Here is a 22,266-nt window from a genome sequence, read left to right on the forward strand (position 1 = left end):
AATACTTTCCATACAAATAAAGTCAGATCCATTCAATTGGAAAAAAATATCAAGTGCTCATGGGTAGGCTGAGCAAATACAATAAAAATGACAATTCTACCTAAATTAATCTACTTATCCAGTGCCATACCAATCAAATGCTCAAGAAACTGATTTACAGAACTAGGAAAAATAATACCAAAGTTCATCTGGAAGAACAAAAGGTCAAAATTCCAAGGGAACTAATTTTTAAAGTGCAATTTCTTTTAAATGTTCTAGCTGTACCAGACCTAAATTATATTATAAAGCAGTGGTCACCAAAACAATTTGGCACTAGCTAAGAAATAGAAAAGTCAATCAGTGTAATAGGTTAGATTCACAAGACACAATAGTTAATAGGTATTGTAATCTAGTGTTTGATAAATGCAAAGACCCCAGCTTCTGGGATAAGAACTCACTATTTGACAAAAGTTGCTGAGAAAATGGAAAGTTAGTATGGAAGAAAGCAGGCATTGACCACACCTAACACCCTATAAATGGGTTCATGACTTAGACATAAAGAATGATACTATAAGCAAATTAGAAGAACAAAGGATAGTCTACCTCTCAAATCTGTGAAAGAAGGAATTTGTGGCCAAAGAAGAACTGGAATACATTATGGAATGCAAAATGGATAATTTTGGTTATATTAAGTTTAAAATTTTTGCACAAACAAAATCAATGCAAAGAAGATTAGAAGGGAAGCAATAAACTGGGAGGAAATTTTTCACATCCAGGGATTCTGATAAAATATACAGACCAATTGATAAATGGTCAAAGGACATGAACAAATAATTTTTAGATGAAGAAATTGAAATCATTTATAGTCATATGAACAAATGCTCTAAATCACTAATGATCAAAGAAATGCAAATTAAGACAACTCTGAGATATCACCACATATCTCTCAGGTTGGCTAAGATGACAGGAAAAAATAATGATGAATGAAAAGATAATAATAATGATAAGGAAGGGAATGTGGGAAAATTGGGCACTAATTCATTCTTGGTGGAATTGTGAACAGATCCAACTACTCTGGAGAGCGATTTGGAACTATGCTCAACAGGCTATCAAACTGTGTATACCCTTTGATCCAGCAGTGCCTCTACTGGGTCTATATCACAAAGACATCATAAAAAAGGGGGAAGGACCCACATGTACAAAAATATTTATAGCAGTCCTTTTTATAGCAGCAAGAAACTAGAAACTGAGTGGATGCCCATCAATTGGGGAATGGCTAAATAAGTTATGGTATATAAATGTTATGGAATTTTATTTTTCTATAAGCAATAATCAGCAGGATGATTTCAGAGAGGCCTGGAGAGACTTACATGAACTGATGCTAAATGAAGTGAACAGAACCAGGAGAATATTGTACACAATAATGAGATTACATGATGATCTATTCTGATGGACATGGGTGTTAGGATTCTTACAAGGTACTTATGTACTTAGTTACACCTTTAAAGGAGTTGGCTCATTGGTTCACACATTAGACTTCACACCTTTAGAGAGCATATAAAAGGGCAAACTCTGGGAGGAAGATTGAGAGTCAGGATTCAGTCAAAGAGAGGACTTCCTGGGAGAACTTCAGGGGACTTTGGAGGAGAGGACTTCAGGAGATTCAGAACTAGAATTGACTTCCAAGAGATTCACAAGGCAGAAACCCACAATCCCTCATTCTTGGAGGCAGAATCAGATTCATTCCCACTTCAACCTTCCTGCTGGCTGGAGACACTCGAACAAGAGCTCTCGGGAAACCAAGGAGAGAGATTTCTTAGAGAAAGCTTAACTGGGCCAAGAAAAAGATTCAGGATTTTGCAGGACACAATAAAGGATCTGGATTTTACCTCCTGGCTGCATTTGGTGATTATTGGAACTGAACTGAAACTAAGGCTGCCTCTAGCAGCTCCCCAAGAAACCTGCTCCCAGAGAGTGATTACAATTTAGAGAAGAGAACATTACACATGGGTCTTTTCAACAATGAGATGATTCAGGCCAGTTCCAATGGTCTTGTGATGAAGAGAGTCATTTGTACTCAGAGAGAGGGCTGTGGGAACTGACTGGATCACAACATAGTATTTTCACTCTTTTTATTGTTGATTGCTTGCATTTTGGTTTCTTTCTTATTTTTTCCTTTTGATTTTATTTTTTTTATGCATCATGATAATTGTGGAAATACATATGGAAGAGCTGTACATGTTAACATTTATTGGATTACTTGTTTTCTAGGGAAGAGGTGGAGGAAAAGAGGGGGAAAATTTGGAACACAAGGTTTTGCAAGAGAGAATATTGAAAACTATACATATATTTTGAAAATAGAAAGTTTTAATAAAAAAGAAAAGAATATGAGAATGGAAAAGAAAAAAAATAAATTGGACTCTATGGATTTTGATGCTATGTTAATCCAATTCTGTGATTCATTAAATATTCATTAAGTGCTTACTGTGTATCAAACAATTTGATAAGTATCAGGTATATTAGGGCAAAAACAAACAATTCTTATCCTCCAGGAGTTTCTATCCTACTCCAGGGAAATGGTTTTTCTGAACTCAGTTTTGTATTGGTCACCTCTCACCAAGGCTCCAGGCACAAAAGAGTCACTTCCAAGTGACTTTTAATTGTGAGGCAGACATACAAGAGTCCATGGACCAATCTTGGCTCTGGTTGCCTTGCAAGGGGAGTGCTGCAGTATTTCAGCAGAAAGACATCAAAGATTTCTTTGCTTTGTGCTGACTCTCTAGACTTGGGGCCATCTCATCAGACCTCTTAATCTTATTTTGAGCTCATTTATTTTAGCGAGTGTGCATGTTTTAGGTTTGGATTGGGATACAGCTGTTCCCCTAAAAAGGAGCCACATGTCTTTCTGCCTGTATGGCACTTTGAAACAATTTCCAAATGATGCATCAGGATTTGTGTGACTTGGCCAAGAACAGCTTACAGCCAACAGGTTGGGGGCTACTTAGGAAGATCACAGATTTAGAGCTCCCAGGAGCTTCCAAATTCATCTATTCAAATCTGTCACTTCTCAGATGGAGAAATAGAGGTTCAGGGGGGTTAATTGTCTCCCCAAAGCCACAGAAATGACAGAATAAGGTTTTGATTCCAGATCTTCCAACTGTATATTTGACCCCGCTTTCATCTGTGTCATTCCGCTGTTCAAGAATTTTGAATCCATTGAAGGAATAAGATCTTGATACTTTTACTAATAATCCCATTTCTCTATTGCTTTAAGATTTATACAATGTGTTCCTCACAATAATTCTGTGAGGTAGGTAGTCAAAAATTATTATTCCCATCTTACACTCAAGGTAACCTTTAGGTCCAGTGCCTTGCCCAAAGACAGAGAGCTAGCAGAAACAAAAGCAATTAATTTCCGATTTCAAGCCCAGGACTTATTCTATTTGATCTCTTTGATTCATTTCCCTTATCCAGAAGGCTTGAAGGATCATAGGATGTGATGCTGCAAAGACTTTTCAACTTGTTCTGTTTCAACTCCTCATTTTATTGAAGTCCAAAGGGGAATTAATTCACTTCCATCAGTCAATCAACAAATACTACAAAATGCCTACTGTGTGCCCAGCACTGTGCTAGTAGGTGCTAAGAATACAAAGACAAAAATTCAATTTTCTCTCTTTCTCAGGAACTTACATTTATTTTACATTAATTGTGTGACTCAGAAAGAGTCACTTCTCTCAAAATCAGTTTTTCTATCTATAAAATGGGGCTGATAATAGCACCTGGATCTTGTGGTTATTAATGAATGAATGAAAAAGAAAAGAAAGCGTTTAAGTGCTTTTTTTATTTCTTAAAGCATGCGCAAAAGCTGGGAATATATATATATATATATATATATATGCAAGACAGTCCCTTCCTTCTAGGAGATCTTATACTAATGGAGGAGACAACACATCATAGAAAGTTTCAGAGGCAAGGAAGAAAAAAAAAAGTCTTGTGTCCTTGGAATATAACAGCAGAGCAAATGGTAATAACTTTTTCGTATTCAATAATTGTTGAGCCAGAGACAAGAACTTTCTCTTCTAGGTCCTTTGTAGCTGTGGTCCCCCAGGGAGCAGTTGTCAGGCCACATACATCTCTGCAAATGATGCTTTCTACAAGCTCTAGGTACCAGGATGGAAGCATCAGTATTCCAAAAGCTCTTGGATTCAAGGTCCTGAGTGATCTGTAGGAAAGAGCACTTTCCTGCAGAGAGATTCTGGTCAAGGTGTTGGTTGTGGTTTGATACAAACTTCCTCCTATCTTTCCCATAGGATGCCATGGTACTTAAGGTAGCCTGATTTCCTTGCAGTGTAGATGATAGTTGGTTGACATCATTGATGGGGATGATGGTCCTTTGTAGAAACTGCTTCCCCAGACATTGGCTATGAGATCTGACCTGGAAGCAGGATTAGTAGTGGTTCAAGGCCACTGCCATTTCCAGGGATCTTGTATTTATCTTCCTATTGTTAGAAATAATTGGCAGTTGGTAGTTATTAGGAAAGTGGATCCTCCTCACTTCACAATAATTTCTACCCCCAATTAAAAGGATCAAGTGAGATAAAATGTCAAAGCACTTTGTAAATTTTAAAATATTATATATACTGTTATTATTATTATTATTATTATTGAAATACCATAGGTATATATAAGTAAATTAAAAATATATATTAGGTAAATACAATGTAACACGGATCTTCATAATACCCAGTTCTTCCTAGTTCAAGTCTAGAATCGTTTCTCCTATACTGTGTAAGTTCCATAGGGGCAAAAATGGTGTCTTTTCTTTAAAATAATTTTCATTGGTATATTTTGTAATTATTGCACCTAAATTTCTCTCTGAAAATTGCTCACTCCCAATTTCCAGGGAACTATCCCATATAACAAAGACTTTTTTTAAGAAAAAGGAAGAGAAAAAAATCTTCAAATGATCAATACATTTATTTTAAAAGGATGAAAATGTATGCAGTGTTCCATAGCTGTGGATCTTTTATGTGTGCAAAGGTATTAGATAAGGGAGATATTTTCTAATCACTCTTCTTTGTGGCCTAGAGACCATTTTTTACCTAAACTTCGTGACTTTACCATGGGCTACCACAGATCATTAGACAGAGTAAGAATTCAACATGTGAAAATTGAGTTGAATTGTCAAACAAAGAAGATCCCATAGATGCTATATCTTATATTCATGGAAAATATGGATTACCCATTGGCATGAGTAGGACCAGAGCCCTCTGTAGGGTATGATCCCATTGTAAAGCAGATTAACTTGCAAAATAAGAAAATAGATGCTGAGATGTATAGCTGTAGGGAGAGAGAGAAATCTTTGGTTCACAAAAACCTATTCAAGAATTCTGCCTGCAAAAATTTAAAGAATATCTATTATGCCATAGTTTATCCCACTAAGGTCTTCCTCTATTTGAAAGGATTGATTGACATAAAAATAATATCCTTGCCTAATGATGGCATAAGACCCCACCCTCACACATTAGAGTGTCTAGCATCTGATGATTTTGTAACATGCTTCTCTGGATGCTCCAGCTAATCTCTTCAAATCGCCATCATTGGAGATGTTTCTGATACAGAAACTTGAAGGCCAAGGTGACTTCAAAGGAAGTAACTTGAGAAAAACACAGGCCCAACCTTAAAAATATAATCATTTTCTCAATTAATCAAAAGCAATTTATGTTCTCTCCCTCTGGCTCCCTGCAATTGAAAAGAAAAACAAAACCCTTTTATGTAATATACATAGTCATGTAAAACAAATTCCTTAATTGGCCACATCCAAAAATATGTCTCCACCCATACTACAAGTTCATTTTCTCTCTCTCCCAGGAAATGAATAACATTTAAAAAAAATTTTATATTGTTTTTCTTTTTTTATTAATTTTTATAATTATAACATTTTCTTTGACAGTACATATTCATAGGTAATTTTTTATACAACATTATCCGTTGTACTCCCTTCTGTTCCAAATTTTTCCCCTCCTTCCCTCCACCCCCTCCCCTAGATGGCAGGCATTCCCATACATATTAAATATTTTATAGTATATCCTAGGTACAATATATATGTGCAGAACCAAATTTTGTTGTTGTTGTTGCAAAGAAAAATTGTATTCGGAAGCTAAAAATAATCTGGGAAGAAAAACAAAACAAAACAAAACAAAACAGGTGCTCACAGTTTATACTCATTTCCCAGTGTTCCTTTTCTGGATGTAGCTGATTCTGTCCATCATTGATCAATTGGAATTGGATTAGCTCTTCTCTTTGTCAAAGATATCCACTTCCATCAGAATACATCCTCCTACAGTATTGTTGTTGAAATGTATAATGATCTTCTGGTTCTGCTCGTTTCACTTAGCATCAGTTGATGTAAGTCTCTCCAAGCCTCTCTGTATTCCTCCTGTTGGTCAGGAAATGAATAACATGTGTCATCACAAGATTTCTAGAATCATGGTCAATCGTTGCATTGAACAGATTTCTTCACTCTTACAAAATTATCTTTATAATATTTTTGTTATTGAATCCATTCCTTCCCCTACTTCTGGTTCTCCTCACACACTCTGTAGCAGTTCATAAAAGTCTTCCCAGGTTACTCTGAAACAATCATCTCCAGTATTTCTTACAGTACAAAAGTATTCCATTACATTTGTGTTCCAGAATTCTTTGCTACTACAAAAAAGAGCTTCTATAAATAGTTTTGTACATATGGGTCCTTTCCCTTTTCCTTTTATCACTTTGGTAGTATAGCATTACTATCATTATTAATTGAATCATTATCATTATTACTAAGCATTACTATCACTAACATTACTAAGTGAATGGGTATGTATAGTTTAGTAACTTTGGAGAAAAACATAGATTAAATTGTTTTCCCAGAAGGGCTAGCCCAATTTACAATTCTACCAATTGTGTAACTATGTACCTGTTTTCCCACAGCCCCTCCAACATTTGTTATTTTCCTTTTTGGCTAATTTTTCAAATATGTATATGAGATGCCAACCTATTCTTTTAAAATAGATTTTTCTCTTTTTTTCCTTCCTTCCTTCCTTCCTTCCTTCCTTCCTTCCTTCCTTCCTTCCTTCCTTCCTTCCTTCCTTCCTTCCTTCCTTCCTTCCTTCCTTCCTTCCTTCCTCCCTCCTTTCCTCCCTTCCTCCCTTCCTTCCTTCCTTCCTTCCTCCCTTTCTCCCTTTCTCCCTTTCTTCCTTTCCATACAATTCCTTGCTTTTTATCTAATCTCTCCATGTTCTACAGCCAAGTCTTCTGGTGCTAATTGAGAGGTGGATGTGGTTTGGGTTTGGGTTCATGTGAGTTTGTTTACTTCCTGTTAAACATCTGTATGCCAGAGCTTCTAGAAATTTTCCTATTGTCCTCTCAGATGGGTCTGAGTTATGGATATTTAATTTTTATGAATTTTTTTTAATGTTCTAAGTAGAAACCTGTCATTTTCTCTTGTTCTAAGTGACAAAAAACCTAAGGGCCAATACACAGCCTCTTGGCCACCCACTTAAGCCAATTCTAGTTTGGGACCGTTTGACATCACAATGTTCTAAAAACAACTCACAACTTTTCAGACAGAAAACACTTGTTTTTATCCTATGAAATCCTAATACTGAGAGCACTTTTGGTTGACCACTCAATTCCTTTCTCTTCTCTCTTCCCTTGGAGCTGAATTCTGGTCTTAAATACTTGGTTTTTGATCTGGAAAGGAACATTAGAATAAATACAAATTATTCTCTTTAGAGTAGTAAGTAGTGTGAAACAAACACACATACATTCACATGCACCTTGATTTTTTCCAGTTGGAAGATAATTTCTCCTTTATTTGGAAGATTATTTATTGGAAATTTATAGGAAGATTGTTTCTTCTTTTTCTTTTCAGATTTAGTATTTTTAGACAGCTAGATGGTATAGTAGATAGAACAAAAGTTCAAATCCAACTAGAGATGCTTACTATGTATTAACATTACTACCTGACCCTGGATGAAAGTCTTAGCCAATGGCTATCTCAGTTTCTTTATCTATAAAATGAGGTAGTAAAAGCACATACCATTCAGGGTTGTTGTGAAGCTCAAATGAGATAATATTCATGAAGTACTTGGTAAAAATTAGAGCAAGATATGAATGTTAGCTATAGAAATAATAATAGTTATACATATACAAGCCAATAAAATTATATAATTAATGTAATAAATATTATTATTTATGTTTGCTTATTTAACTTTGTATTACAATGGAAATAACATTTGAGGAAAGTGGAGCTGTGTAACCTAGAAAAGGAATTATATCTAGGGAAAGTTGGAAAGGACTTCAGAGAATATCAGTTCCAATAGTGCCTGACAAAGACCTTCTTTCATAACAATCCCAAAAGTGTCATCCAGTCTCTTCTTAAAGACCTCCAGTGTTGGAGACCTCATGATTTTCAGAGTTTGTCCCAGTTTTGGAAAATCTTAATTTTTAGGAATTTTTCTTTAGATTGAGCTGAAGACTTACTATAACTTCTACCCTCTGGGATCAAGCAAAACAAGCTTATTCTTTTCTCCACCTGACTTCTCTTAAGACCCTTGATGGCAGTCATCTCATCATGCTTTCTCTATGTATTCTCTTCCTCAATTCCTGTATCCAATTCTCTGATGACATGTTCTTCAGGCATCTTTCAGGCTTTAGTATGTCAAGGCTTTCTAAAATCAAACATAATACTCTAGATGGATTCTGACTAGCACAAAAAACAGTGGGATAAGTCATTTTATACATTTTTAAAGCATGGTCAAAAATTACATCAAAATCTTTGCCTACTGTGTCTTATATAAATTGCCTTTTGCAGAGTTTGGGATCTACTGAAAGTCTTAGATCTCTTTCCTATGAACCAGCCATATTTTCCCCATTTTACTTTTACAGTTGAATTTTTGAACCCAAATGAAGGACTTTGCATCTATCCCCACTGCATTTTATTTTGTTGTATTTTTTGATGTTTGTCATATACTGGCAGCCTTTTAATTTTTCTAATCAAGAATTCCTATGAGATCACTCTCTTATGTCTTCCTAGGAAAGGTAGAAGATGAGAAGGAGATCTCATCTTAAATATTGTTTGTTATACTTCCAGAGAGAAATAAAGTTTATTCTCAGAGTTTACAAAAGATATTCCTTTTTTCCCTCTATCTTTTCTTCTCTCTCCCCCCAGATTCTTAGATTATCCATTTTCTCTCAGCTATGGTAAGAGAAGAGTATAATGGGTAAAAGCCATACTTTTCTCCATTCTTACCTACCCAGTATCAGTCCATGTAAGAAGGAAATTGCCTGTTTTTGAGTTGGCTAGAGTTGGGGTTCTAGCAAGGTCAGGATCGAGTGCCAGGATTTATTTATAAAATCATTAAAAATATTTGGGGCATGAGAAGTTGGTCTAGTACCAGCCTCCTATGAGAGTCCAGCAACCCAAAGACTCTGAAAATGTAAAAAGTTATCTCCCAAAAGAGGGGAGATTCCTCCAGAATTCACCTCCTCTTTCCTTCCCCTCTCCTGGCTCTGGTGCCTCTGTGTTGTTAATTATTGGGAGATGACAGATTCACTTAAGAATTAAACTCAGGCTAATTTTATGGTTTATCTCTCTTTGTCCAAAGGTTCTTTTTAAAAAGAGGATTCTTCTAAAAGAGGCTGGCTTGCAAAGGCTCCCCAGTTCCCCACAAATATGATTTCAATAGGAAGGCTTCTTCTACTCCGCTGTCCATATATATATATTCTTTCCCAGAAGCTTTCGGTATTAGTATGTGTGCGTGTATGTATGTACGGATGCATGCATATGTGTGTATATGTTTTTCACTCATTTCATCTATGTGATCTGGGACTGAGCCATTCCCTTCTTGTGGGGAAGACATACAAAACCCACAAGAAAGTTTTCCTCTTACCTCTTCATTTTGTCTCCTATTGTAATAAAACAACTTTCCTCCAGGCTGCCTTTTATAGACTCCATCGTTAGAGAATTAACAGTAATCAAAGCCAAGTCCTAATCTGTTTCTAGTTAGTAAAGTCATCTTGAAACCCTTTAGTACTCTTGTCAAAAATAATAATTGTTCACTGCCAACATTAACCCCCCAGTGGCAGCTGATCCATCATTTCCACTCTTCAGGGCTGCTAGGGAGAGCACGCCAACAGGAACAGAGTAGTATCATGATGGTATTCCTTGCTGCCTGCTTTCTTCCAATCACCACCTTTATTCTTCTGGCATGGAGTGTGTGGGATCCAATGCTACTCCTTGGTGTGTCTTCCCTTCTGACGTAGACTAGATTTTTTAAATTCAAGGCAACTTTGGAGGGCCTCCAAAGGAAGACTTTTTTTTTTTTTTAACATTCAGAGGCATCCAACTATAAAACAGGTTATTTCACGAGGGAATGAACTCCCTGCCCCTGGAAGAGTTCAAGTAAAGACTGTGTGAGCATCAGTGAGAAATGTTCTAAAAAGGGGATTCAAGCATGTAGTAAGAAGTTCTTTTCAGGCCTGAAATTCTGTATCTCTAGGGTCCTTCAAGAAGTCTGTTCTAACAAAATATTATTGTTATAATTATGGGAAAGAGGACAGGAATAAGAATATAGGATCATACATTTAAAACTGAAAAGGATATTACAGGGAACATAGTCCAAGGACAGTGGGACTTGGCTAATAACTGGAAAAAATATTCAATCCCAAGCCCTATGATTCCAAATAACCCAATTTCCATTATGTTAAGCTACTCTGAGAAGGTAAGAGTTCCACTGTTCTCTCCTCCAGTAGGAGGAATCTGAAGGATTGTGTCCAGGAATGGATGTCACAGTTTAGGAAAGTAATAAATGGAAAACATCCCCAAAAGGCCACCAAGTACAGTGAAAGCTCTTGACTCAATACCATATGAGGATGATTTGAAGGAACTGAAGAGGTTTGAGCCAATGAAGAGAAGCCTGAAGTAGGAGAGAGAGAGTGGGCTAACTGTTGTGAGGGTCTGGAGGACTCAGAGGGTGGAAGAGGAATTAGACTTGATGCTTGGTCCTAGGGCCAAAGAGGAGCATGGAACATGAAAAGAAGTGAATTTTGGCTCATTGGAGAGAACACCTTTCTTGTAGTTATACCTGTCCAAATGTGGAATAAGTTGTTTCAGTAGGTGATGGTTGTTTTCCTTATGAAAGGTCTTTGAGGAGAAACTGGATAATTTTTTCTATATCATTTTTTGACATGGATTGGACTCCATTGCCAATAAGGTCCTTCCAAATCAGAAATTCCATGATTCTATGAATGATACAATTTTAGAATAAAAAAATTAAAAGCACAACAAAAGAATGTCTTAACTATCTTCTAGCACAATCTAGCACAATCCCCTCAATTGGCATAGGTGGAAACTAAGAACCAGAGATGTATTTACATAAATAATGTTTGTCCTAGAATGTAATACCTAAAACTTTAAAAAAATACTGCTTTTGAATGTAGAATAAACAATAGCTTTTACTTTCTTTATTTTTCTTATTTTTTTTCTTTTTGGTCTGTGTTTTCTTTTGCAACATGGTTGATATGTCTTGCATGACTGTACATGTATAATCTATAGCAAAGTACTTGTCTTTTCAAGGAGGAGGCAGGGGGGAAAGAGAAGAAGGGAATTTGGAACTCCAAATTATACAAAAATTCAAGTTTTTAAGAATAATATAAAATAAAAGCATTCTTTATTAAAAATAGAAAGAAAGAATCAAAGTCTTAATATTATCCTACTAGGGAATAAGACACTGGGATTACCCTCTTTCTGCCTTGTTCTAGACCTTTCAGTGTAGCCTAATGTTATATCAGGGTATTGTTTAGTTTTCCTGCCATATCACAAAGGTTGATTTATGGTGAGCTTAAAGGCTACTAACAATCAAAAATCTTTCTCAAATAGGCTCTTTTATCATCACCTTGCTATCTATCTACATGGATTTTGATCTGTCTGAGTAACCAGATTCTAGGAATGTTAGTTACTAGATTTATATCAATATGGAAGGTAGTCTATGAGGAAAAACATTGGAATTTTCAGACTATTTTAGTTAGTGATCTGAATAAATAAGTGATACACTACAAAATGTGTTTATTAAGGGATAACAAGACGTCTAGGTACCTCAGTATATATCCAGCAAATCTAGCTTCAGGTATTAAATTATAGGTGTGACCCTGATAAATTATTTAAGAGATAATGCTAACAGGGTTGTGAAGATAAAATGAGTTCGTATTTGTAAAGTACATTGCAAACCTTAAAATGCTATTCTACTATACTACTACTACTACTACTACTACTACTACTACTACTACTACTACTACTACTACTACTACTACTACTACTCTTACTCCTACACCTATTCCTACTACTCCTTTACAATTGAAGGGGAATAACTAATACACTACATGACAGAATTAGAATCCAAAAATAATTTCCTAGGTTAGAATAATAGCCCAATGTATGGAACTGTGACATTTAATTGGGAAAATACAAATTGTTGTTCTTGAGTAAAAAAGAAATCTACCTTTCAAGAAGTGTAGCAGGTATGAACTATAGCTAGATATCTATTCCCCTGATAAAGAAATAGAAGATCTGAGTGAAGTTCAAGCTCAATATAACTCAGTGTAAACATTGATTAGGTATTCTGAAGCTGCATCAATAAAGACATTTTGTCCAGAAGAAAGGCAGATAACAGTTCTTCTTTCCTCAGTCCTAAGCAAATCACCAAAAAAAGTAGATTTTTTTTGGAAACCACATTTTAGGAAGCATATTAACAAGTGAGCATATTCAGAGCAGAAAGATCAGAACAGTGGGGGAAATCCATAATGACAATAGCAATGATGCCTCATATCTATAGAGTCCCTTAAATTTTAAGTAGTACTTTCCTCATGACTAAGTTAACCCATCATACAAATATCTCTATTTTCCAAAGGAGTGAGCTGTGGCATAGAGAAATTACATGATTTATTGGACTACCTGCCAGGTAGGGGAAGGGGGGGAAGGAGGAGAAAAATTGCAACAAAAGGTTTTTCAAGGGTCAATGTTGGAAAAATTGCCTATGCATACATATGCTTTGTAAATAAAAAAAGAAATTACATGACTTTACCAATGTGTAGTAATAAGTGATGGAGCCAGGACACAATCCTAGTTCTCTTGATTTAAGGGTGAGTAATCTTGAGAAGCCAGCACCTGGCTTCATCCCCCTTTATCAATGAGGATCATTTCAAGGATCTGGGAATATTGAGCTGAAGAGGAGAAGACATAGGGATGATGGCAGATATGATCACTGTCTTCAAGCACAATCCTTGAATAGGATCTTCAGGATAATGCTGAAAAAGAGGAAGTCAACTTGTTTTGTTTGAGCCTAGAATGTTAGACTAAAATCAATGGATTGCTTCTAGACCTAAATCTATGCTGTAATGACATGTAAGAGACACCAATTTCAAAAGCATGCATGGGAAAATCTTCCCAACAATAAGACTGATCCAAAGGAGGAAGGGTCAATGGGCTAGTTTGGGAGGCAGTGATCTCCCTGTCACTAGAAGTTTTCAATTAATTTCTGCATAATCACTTGTAGGCATTACAAGTAGAACTCATTGGCATCGGACTTCCAAGGTCTCAAAATGGAATGGATTGCCTCAGGAGGTGATGGACTTCTCTCATGATGATCCTTCAAGAAATGGTTAATTTGGACACCAGGAATGTTGCAAAGAGAATTTATTCTCCTGTATGGGTTGAATTTGATGGACTCAACATCCCAGAATATCCTTTCTTTTCAATGAAGTAGCAGAGTTGTGCTTCAAATCAAGCTTTCTGTATTCCATTTTACATCCATTTTTGCTGTATAATGCTGCCAGTCTATTTTTTTGGTAATTCTCTATATTTAGCGATGACAAAGCACCTGACAAATATTATTTCATTTGGCCCTCAGCACAATCCCTTAAAGTTGACAGGACATATGAGGAGACATATGAAGAAACTGAGGCAGCAAGGAAAAGTGACTTTGTTAAGATAACATAGTAAATCCATGGAAGAATGAATATTTGAACCCAAGTCTTCTGCTCCAACCACAATAATATAACCCTTTCCAAATCCACTATTCACTCTTCTGTGTGAGCCATGCTGATCCTGGGTGTTGTACTGGACTGGGCTGGGCATGACAATTAACTGTGTGAGACTCCATCCCCAAACCATCTACTTACAAAGACAAATGAATGAAGTTAGGATGGGGATGTAAATCTGAGATTCCTGAGTGCTAAATGCTGCAGAGAGTTTGTGAATGGAACAGAGAGAAGCCACACAGAAACTCCATTGTTAGCCACCCCTGTAATTAGTGGCAATGGGAGAATCTGATGAGGTTAACAAGTGAAAGGAGAGGTCATCTTTGTAATGGCAGCAGGCATGTTTATGAGAGTGTAAAAAGCCTTGCACCAACCTGGCACTTGTCTAATTGGAAAAGAGCCAGAACACTCGAGGACAATCAGACCTGACATTTATGGAGTGTTTTACAACCATTACTTTATCTGGGTCTCCCAACAGCCCTGCAAAATTGATGTTATTATACACAATATATATATACACACACACACACACACACACACACACACACACACACATACAATAATACAGCTATTATCTATGTGGCTCAAAGAAATGAAGTGATTTGCTAGTGGTCACACAGTGAGTCAGTTTAGGAGGCAGGATTTGAATTAAGGTCTCCTTTGGCCCCTGGTAAAAATCTCTTTACACTATCCCATGCTGCCCCTGGGTGGAACTTGTCATCCATATCCTCATTTCGTTATCCTTTCTGCTTCTCCATGAACAAACACTGAAACTTTCAGATGAGTGTCTCAGAAATGGAGGTGGTAGAAAGTTGGACATCTAACATATGATTGACTAGCTCAAAATATTACCCAAAGGGAACTCATACCCAGGGGTCAGGATAGACTGAGAATGGGAGTGGGGTGGGGAAAATATTGGGAAGGATTGAATTGTCTGAGACTATCTTGATATTTTTCCCTTTTATGGAAAGAAATGGAAAGTTGGGAGTTTTGGTCAATTCAAATTTTTCAAGAAAATCAAATTACTATAGCTAGACTTTGATAAGTCAATTACCAAGTAGTGGTCATCTTAGCCTTCTTGGCTGAGCAGGCCTTTCTCCACACTCTCCACCCCCAAGTGGATTCTCACTAGAGTCTGATCAACCTTAAAGTATCATGAGGAGTGAGATTGTAATCTTGATTGAGAAGGGAAAAATAAAAGAAGATTAGGAATTCAGAAGAACTGAATCCAGGTTCCAGCTTATTGTCAGTGCTGCTTATCACCAATATAATCTTGAGCAAATCTTTATCTTTTTCTGTGCCTTTTCACATTATTTATGGTATGTCATACTCACTTCTGGGAACTCCTATCTTTCTAAAGAACATCACTAATAAACCAGAAGGTGGCCAGAGGAAGGTGAACAGATTGATTAAGGGCTGTGAGAGGATGATAAATGGAAACTCCCACACATGGGACCAAAAGCTCAAGAAAATACCTTATTAGCATTAGTTAAAGTTAATGGGAGGGTTTGGAAATATTTAGCCTGGAAAAGAGAAGAAATGGAATGTTTTGGGGAAAGTGGAGATGGATAAAAGGTGAGGTGACATGATTGTTTTCTTTAAGTATTTGAAGGGCTGTCATCTGGAAGAGAATTTAGGTTTGTCCTTTTTGGTTCTATAGGTCAGAATTAAAAGCTATGGATAGAAGTGGCAAAAAGTCATATTTAAACATGACATGGAGACAACTTTCCCAACAATAAGAATTTTCCAAATGGGAAACAGGATGTGTGAGAAGATAAGAATTTCTTCTTTGAAGTCTTTAAGCAAAATCTGGATAACTAAACATCACTATAGTGGAAAAGAAAGGATCTGGACTATTAGGATTTGAATTTCTTCTGGAATACTTATAATTTCTAAGTTCCTGATTTAGTTTTCTTATCTATAAAATTAGTAAATTCCTCTATATGACTTCCAAGGGTCTTTCAAGCTCTAAATATAGAATTCTATGACTATCTAATCCACCAGCTTTGTTTTCATGGGGATTCTTTTTTCATATATGGGTTGGATTGAATGGCCCCAAGGTCAATTTCAACACAGATAGTTATTTCATTTTGCGATTTTGAATGTCTTTCTCAAAACTAGAGCTCAACAGTGGTTAAAAATTTTCATACCCAATGGCTAAAAGAGATAATTGGAAAGAACTAGAGACCTCCCCTCCAACAAGTCACACTTGTAATAACATCTCCACCTGGGGGATTTAATAGGCTTTTAGGTAATCTTGAAGATAACTGGGTAAGTAAAGGCCACCTAAAATTGAAATTCAATATCAAAAAGCAGCAGAGATAGGCTACCCTGGAAGGTAGTAAATCCATTAGAGAACAGTGTAACATATCCAAAGGCATTGGCACTTCTATGGCATTCAATGTACAATTTTTCCTTATCTGACTATGTTCTGATCATATGTGTTTCTCTGTGTGTATCCCTTTGTATGTGTTCTAGCTACATGTACTTTTCCCATGTATTTGCTCCACTCATGACCACTATTCTTGTCCATTCTTCCCATGGAGGTATATACTTGTGAGAATGTAAGTTTAAGGTATATAGATATTATATCATTTTATTATTCATTAATTGCCTTTGCCTCGAGCTAAATGGATTTTTTTCTTAAATAGAAAAGTAAAAACATTGATGGGTGCTAGAGAGGTAGACTTCAGAGAGAATTGAAGCTCACAAAGCACTTTCAGGAGGCCCATGAATAGGAGCCTGGAGCGAAAATGGAATAATGATAATCATAGTAAGAGATCACATCTATAAAGTACTTAAAGATTTACAAAAATCTTTTCTTATATATACCCCAAGAGGCAGAAAGTCTCAGAATTATTTTCTGAGGACAAGTTCATTTAGCTAAGAACAAAGAGTTGAATTCAGCTTCCCTCCTCCATATCCACACTTCAGTGAACAGAATCTAGGTTCTAATGCCTAAGTCTGATTATCCCCACCATGTTATCTTTGACAATTTCTTCTCTTTCATGAATTTTAGTTTCTTCCTCTGTAAAATAGTAGTAATAGTCCCTGATGGAGCCAATATAATAATCACACAAGCAAATAGACAGGAATGCACATTATAAACTCTAAAGTACTTTGTAAATTTTCTAATCCCTTCACATACACATGATTCTGTGTGCCTTATTTCCCCAGCTGGAACCAATTGTATTATGACAATTAAGTGCTGAAACCTGTGGTTTTGCTTACTGTTAGAAATTAGTATAGACTAAAATGTTCTGGAAAAGCTTTGTTTAGAAGTGGGGTTTAACATAATCCTGATGGTTGGAAAGAGCTTGAACGGAAAGCATAGGCAGGACATCCTGGTTTAGGGAATATGTCTTTCAATACAATTTAATTTAATAATCATTTATTGAGTTCCCTATTATGTGTAAGGTGCTGAGGTAAGTACTAGACTTTGTGAGATACAAAGACCAAAGGGAGAAATGAGCCTGGAGCTCAAGAAGTTTTCATTCTACTGGAGCAAAAATAGAGAAGAAGGGATGGGTATAGTGGATGGGGAAGGGGAAAGTAGTAAGGAAATGTGTCTGACAGAAGGGAGAATTAATGTTATGTAGTAATGGAAAGTAAGCAATTTGGAAGTATGCCCCTAAAGTTACTAGATTTTCATATCCTTTGACTGACTGATGCTAATAAAAAAGGAAAATGATTTATATGTACAAAAATATTTGTGGCATCTATTTTCATGGTAACAAAAAACAAACAATACCAGAACAAGACATTTATGCTTACTAATTTTCTTAATAAAGAATTGACCATGAAATTGAGTGCCTCCTTGGTATAAAACCATTCTGCACTTTAAATTTTGCTCCAAATATCTGGACCCATCAGGGAGGCTTCTTGAGATTCATTTTAACTGGTATCCATCCTGGAATATCCAATACTGTAAAAATTACTTGCTCATTACTATCTGGCTTGAACCTGGTATAATTTATTTCCTTATCTCTGCCTCCTGGCTTCTTAAACTTTCTGTAAGACTCAAGTTCCAACCATCCAGTTTCTGATGTTCTCAATGAGAGATTTTCCCTGAGCTAGAATTTATCTATACCTAGGGGAGAGAGAAAGGGGGAGGGGGAGAGAGAAGAGGAAGAGAAAAGGGAGAGGGGCATAGGGAGAGAAGGGAAAGAAGAAGGAAGGAAGGAAGGAAGGAAGGAAGGAAGGAAGGAAGGAAGGAAGGAAGGAAGGAAGGAAGGAAGGAAGGAAGGAAGGAAGGAAGGAAGGAAGGAAGGAAGGAAGGAAGGAAGGAAGGAAGGAAGGAAGGAAAGGAAGGAAAGGGAAGAAAGAGAAAGAAAGGAAGGAAGGAAGAGAAAGAAAGGAAGGAATAAAGAGAGAAGAGAAGAGGAAGAGAGAGGGAGAAAGGGAGAAAAGGGAGGAAGAAAGAGTTCTTTATTTCAGTGTAATTATTCAGGCAAACATGATAAAATATAGTACAAGCTTTATTTTAGAGAAGAGAGACTAGACCATCAATTCCATCAATATAAAGATCTCTTGAGGGATGACAAATTTCCCAAATAATGAAGGCTAACGTCTCTGCAACTTACAGAATTTTCTGGGGGCACTGAGAGATACTGTTACTTGCCAACAGTCACTTTGTATCAGAAGACACATGGCTCAGCCTTCTACTTCACTGTTATTTCAAAAAATATAAGGGACTTGTATCCAAAACTATAAACTGTCAAAGCAATTCTACTTTCTTTTCCAATGGGCCTGTATTTCCATTGGGGACATAAATAGAAATCCAGACTTACAATACTATTATAAGGTCAAATACCTCCTTTTACTCCTTAGCACTCAAAGTTTTTAGAGAGTCAAAATAACCTTTCATCCTAATAAGATCTACCACTTTTTTCCAGGTATGCACATAGCCCTCTGTGTTTGTAATATTACTCAAAGGCAAGACTATGAGTTTTATCCCTTGATCCTCATCTGAAAGGAGAAGGCAATTGTGGTTGCTATTGATAGACTAGACAGCTAAGTGGTACAGTGCATAGAGCACCAGAACTGGTGTCAGGAACACTCACCTTTCTGAATTCAAATCTGGTCTCAGATACTTACTGTGTGACACTAGCAAGTCACTTAACCTTGTTTGCTTCAGTTTCTCATCTGTAAAATGAGCTGGACAAGGAAATGTCAAACCACTCCCATACTTTCATCCAGAAAACCCCCAATGGGATCATGAAGAGACAGTCATGCCTGAACAACAAGATGGTAAAAATATCTCCTTATGTCCTAGACCTGTACATAACTCATGATGAAAAATCAAGCCTAGGTTTGTTCCTCCATATTATGACTTAGTTACCACTTATTCCCTGCTCTTTCACTTATTCTGGAAACCTAAGATTATTGAGGAATTCCTCTGTTGTGTTACCTCTGCTATTTTATTGCTTTTAGCATTCGTTCCCATTTTAGCTCTCATTTTGGCTCAGTGATTCGGTATCATCTTTGCCTTCATGTTCTGCCATTTCTTTAACTTCATGGTTCCTTAATGCAGATATTTCTCTGCAAGGGCAAGGGTACTATTGAGCCATGCAGGGTTCTCACTATGGAATAAAATCTCCTGGCTTCCTAGACTTCCTGCAGGACTCAAGTCCCAATCATCTAGTTGCTGATGTTCCCATGGAGAGATTTACCTTGAACTAAAATTTATCTTTATCTAGGATTGAAAGAGAGAGAGGGAGGGAGGGAGGGAGAGAAGAAGGGAGGAAGGGAGGGAGGGAAGAAGGGAGGAAGGGAGGGAGGGAGAGAAGGAGAGAGGGAGGGAGGGAAAGAAAAAGAGAGGGAGGGAGGGAAAGAAAAAGAGAGGGAGGGAGGGAAAGAAAGAATCTCTGATTTTTATCTCTGTTGTCTTTTTATACCAATTCCAAAGGTGTATTAGGCCAGGACTCAATCAACTGCAAATGTAGTAAGCGTTTGCATCTTATTTTAGGGAGACATCCTCAATGCCAGAAGAAAGCATATATCATTTATCCTTGTTAATCTTCTCAACAGTCAACCATGAAACTGCGTGCCTCCTTGGTACAAAACCATTCTGCACTTTCAATTTTGCTTCAAATATCTGGACTCATAAGGAAGGCTTCTTGGAATTCATTTTAAGTAGTACCCATCTTGGAACATCCAATGCTGTAAAAATATTACTTACTTGTTACTATCTGGCTTGAACCTGGCATTATTTTTTTCCTTATCTCCACCTCCTGGCTTCCTAGATTTCCTGTAAGACTCAAGTCCCAGCCATCCAGTTGCTAATGTCTTGCCTCTGACACCACCTCTAATTTATCCTGTGTATAATTTGTATGTATCTAGTTGTTTATATGCTTTCTCTTCCATTACATGGGAGCTTCTTGACAGTAGAGATGGCACTTTTGCCTTTTTTTTTTTTGTTCCCAGAGCTCAGCACAGTGCCTGGCACAGAGAAAGTACTTAATCAATGCTCACTGATTGATTGACTTTTAAAGCTTCCTATGAGTTCAAACACCAGCATTAAAATAGTTTCTTACAAGCTGATTAAAATAATCCTCTGATACAGTGGTCTGGTTCCTTTGGGATGAATGTCAAAGGGATATTTACGGGCCAATGAGCATTATAGAATTGGAGCATTTGGACAGTCCCTTTTTTGCGATGTGTTTTCACTAAAATATAACCATCTACCCTCACGCAGAGACACATATGACAACACTCAAATTCGCACACCCCCTTTTGACCAAGTTTCCCAAGACCAGACTTTTATGCTTTTAGGTTTTCAAAAAGCTTTCATGTCTGTCCCCTCACTTCATACACAGGTGGCCAGACTCGCTGACATTCAGCTGCTGATTACAAATATAGTCCAGCTGCTCTCTCACCCCAAGAGAGATGGATGGCATTTTGCTATTATTAGCTAGAATCTACATCCAGATTGAGGACCTGGTAACTAGACAAACATGTATGCCAAGGTAGGGCAGGCGATCTTGGGACAGGACGGGGAATGGGTCACAGAATCATTGACTCTCAGAGCTGGAAAAACCTTCTGAGAGTATCTTGTGTAATATATCAGAACAGGATCCATGGGATTACCAATTCAGTGCTGGAAGTGGGATTTTGGAAGTCTCTTAATCTGACCGCTCTTTTCTATTGATGAGAAATAGTTTGGGAAAGGTTAAGTGACTAAAGTGATACAGATAGAAAGTATAAGAACCAGAATCCTTCTGTGACATAATGATAATAAAAGCTTATATTTCTATAGTATTTTATTGTGGACATAAGTGTGATTTTTGGTAGATCTTTGAGATAGACGGGGCAAATATGATTATATCCATTTTATTGATGATGAAACAGGTTCAGAGTAGATGTGGTTATCCAGGGCTAAATAGCTAGGATTTGGATGGTTCAATCTTATCTCTCAATGTGTACTCTATGTCTATCTCTCTGCCGGAAAATGAGCAGCCTGTTTAATAATGAATCCCTTTGGATTTGTGGTGAGTCATCGTGCTGTTTTAAGCCTGCAAAATTGTCTCTTTACAATATGTTGACATTGTATAAATTGCTCTTCTGGTTCTGCTCTCTTCACTTTGTATAAGTTCATACAAGTTTTTCCAGGATTCTCTGAAACGATCCCTTTCATCATTTCCAACAGAACCAAAGTATTTGATCACTTTCATCTACCATAGCTTGATCACCCAGCATTTTTTCTTGCACACTGTGCTGCTTGCCACAGCCTAGTTAAGCATTCTTTTGGTCTCTATTTTAAGACTTGGTGACAGAGGAACTTGCTGCCTGCTGAGTCCAGCTCTAATTGTCAGGAAGTTTTTCCTCATATTGAGCTAAATTCTGTCTCATGGTGACTTCCGATCATTGCTTCAATTCCTACTCTGTGGACCCAAGCGGGTCTAAATAACACATACATCTGGTTATATCCACCCCCCTTTCCCCATCAAATCATCCTTTTTTCAAGTTAAAAAAGTTCCTCCGTTCTTTCGCCCAATATTCTTAAGGCATAATTTCAGGTCTGCTCTTCTTCCTTGATCACTTTTCTCTTGGCATGACTCAAGTTGTCAGTGTCTTTCTTAAAATATGGTGCCCAGAACTGAACATAATAAACCATGTTTGCAAGAACCTGGGAAGCAGTCAGACTGTTACTTCCCTTGTTCTGGACATTCTGTTTCTATTTATATATCCTAAGATCACATTAGA

This window comes from Sminthopsis crassicaudata, chromosome 6, assembly GCF_048593235.1.
Source record: "Sminthopsis crassicaudata isolate SCR6 chromosome 6, ASM4859323v1, whole genome shotgun sequence".
In the NCBI taxonomy this organism is placed as follows: domain Eukaryota; kingdom Metazoa; phylum Chordata; class Mammalia; order Dasyuromorphia; family Dasyuridae; genus Sminthopsis; species Sminthopsis crassicaudata.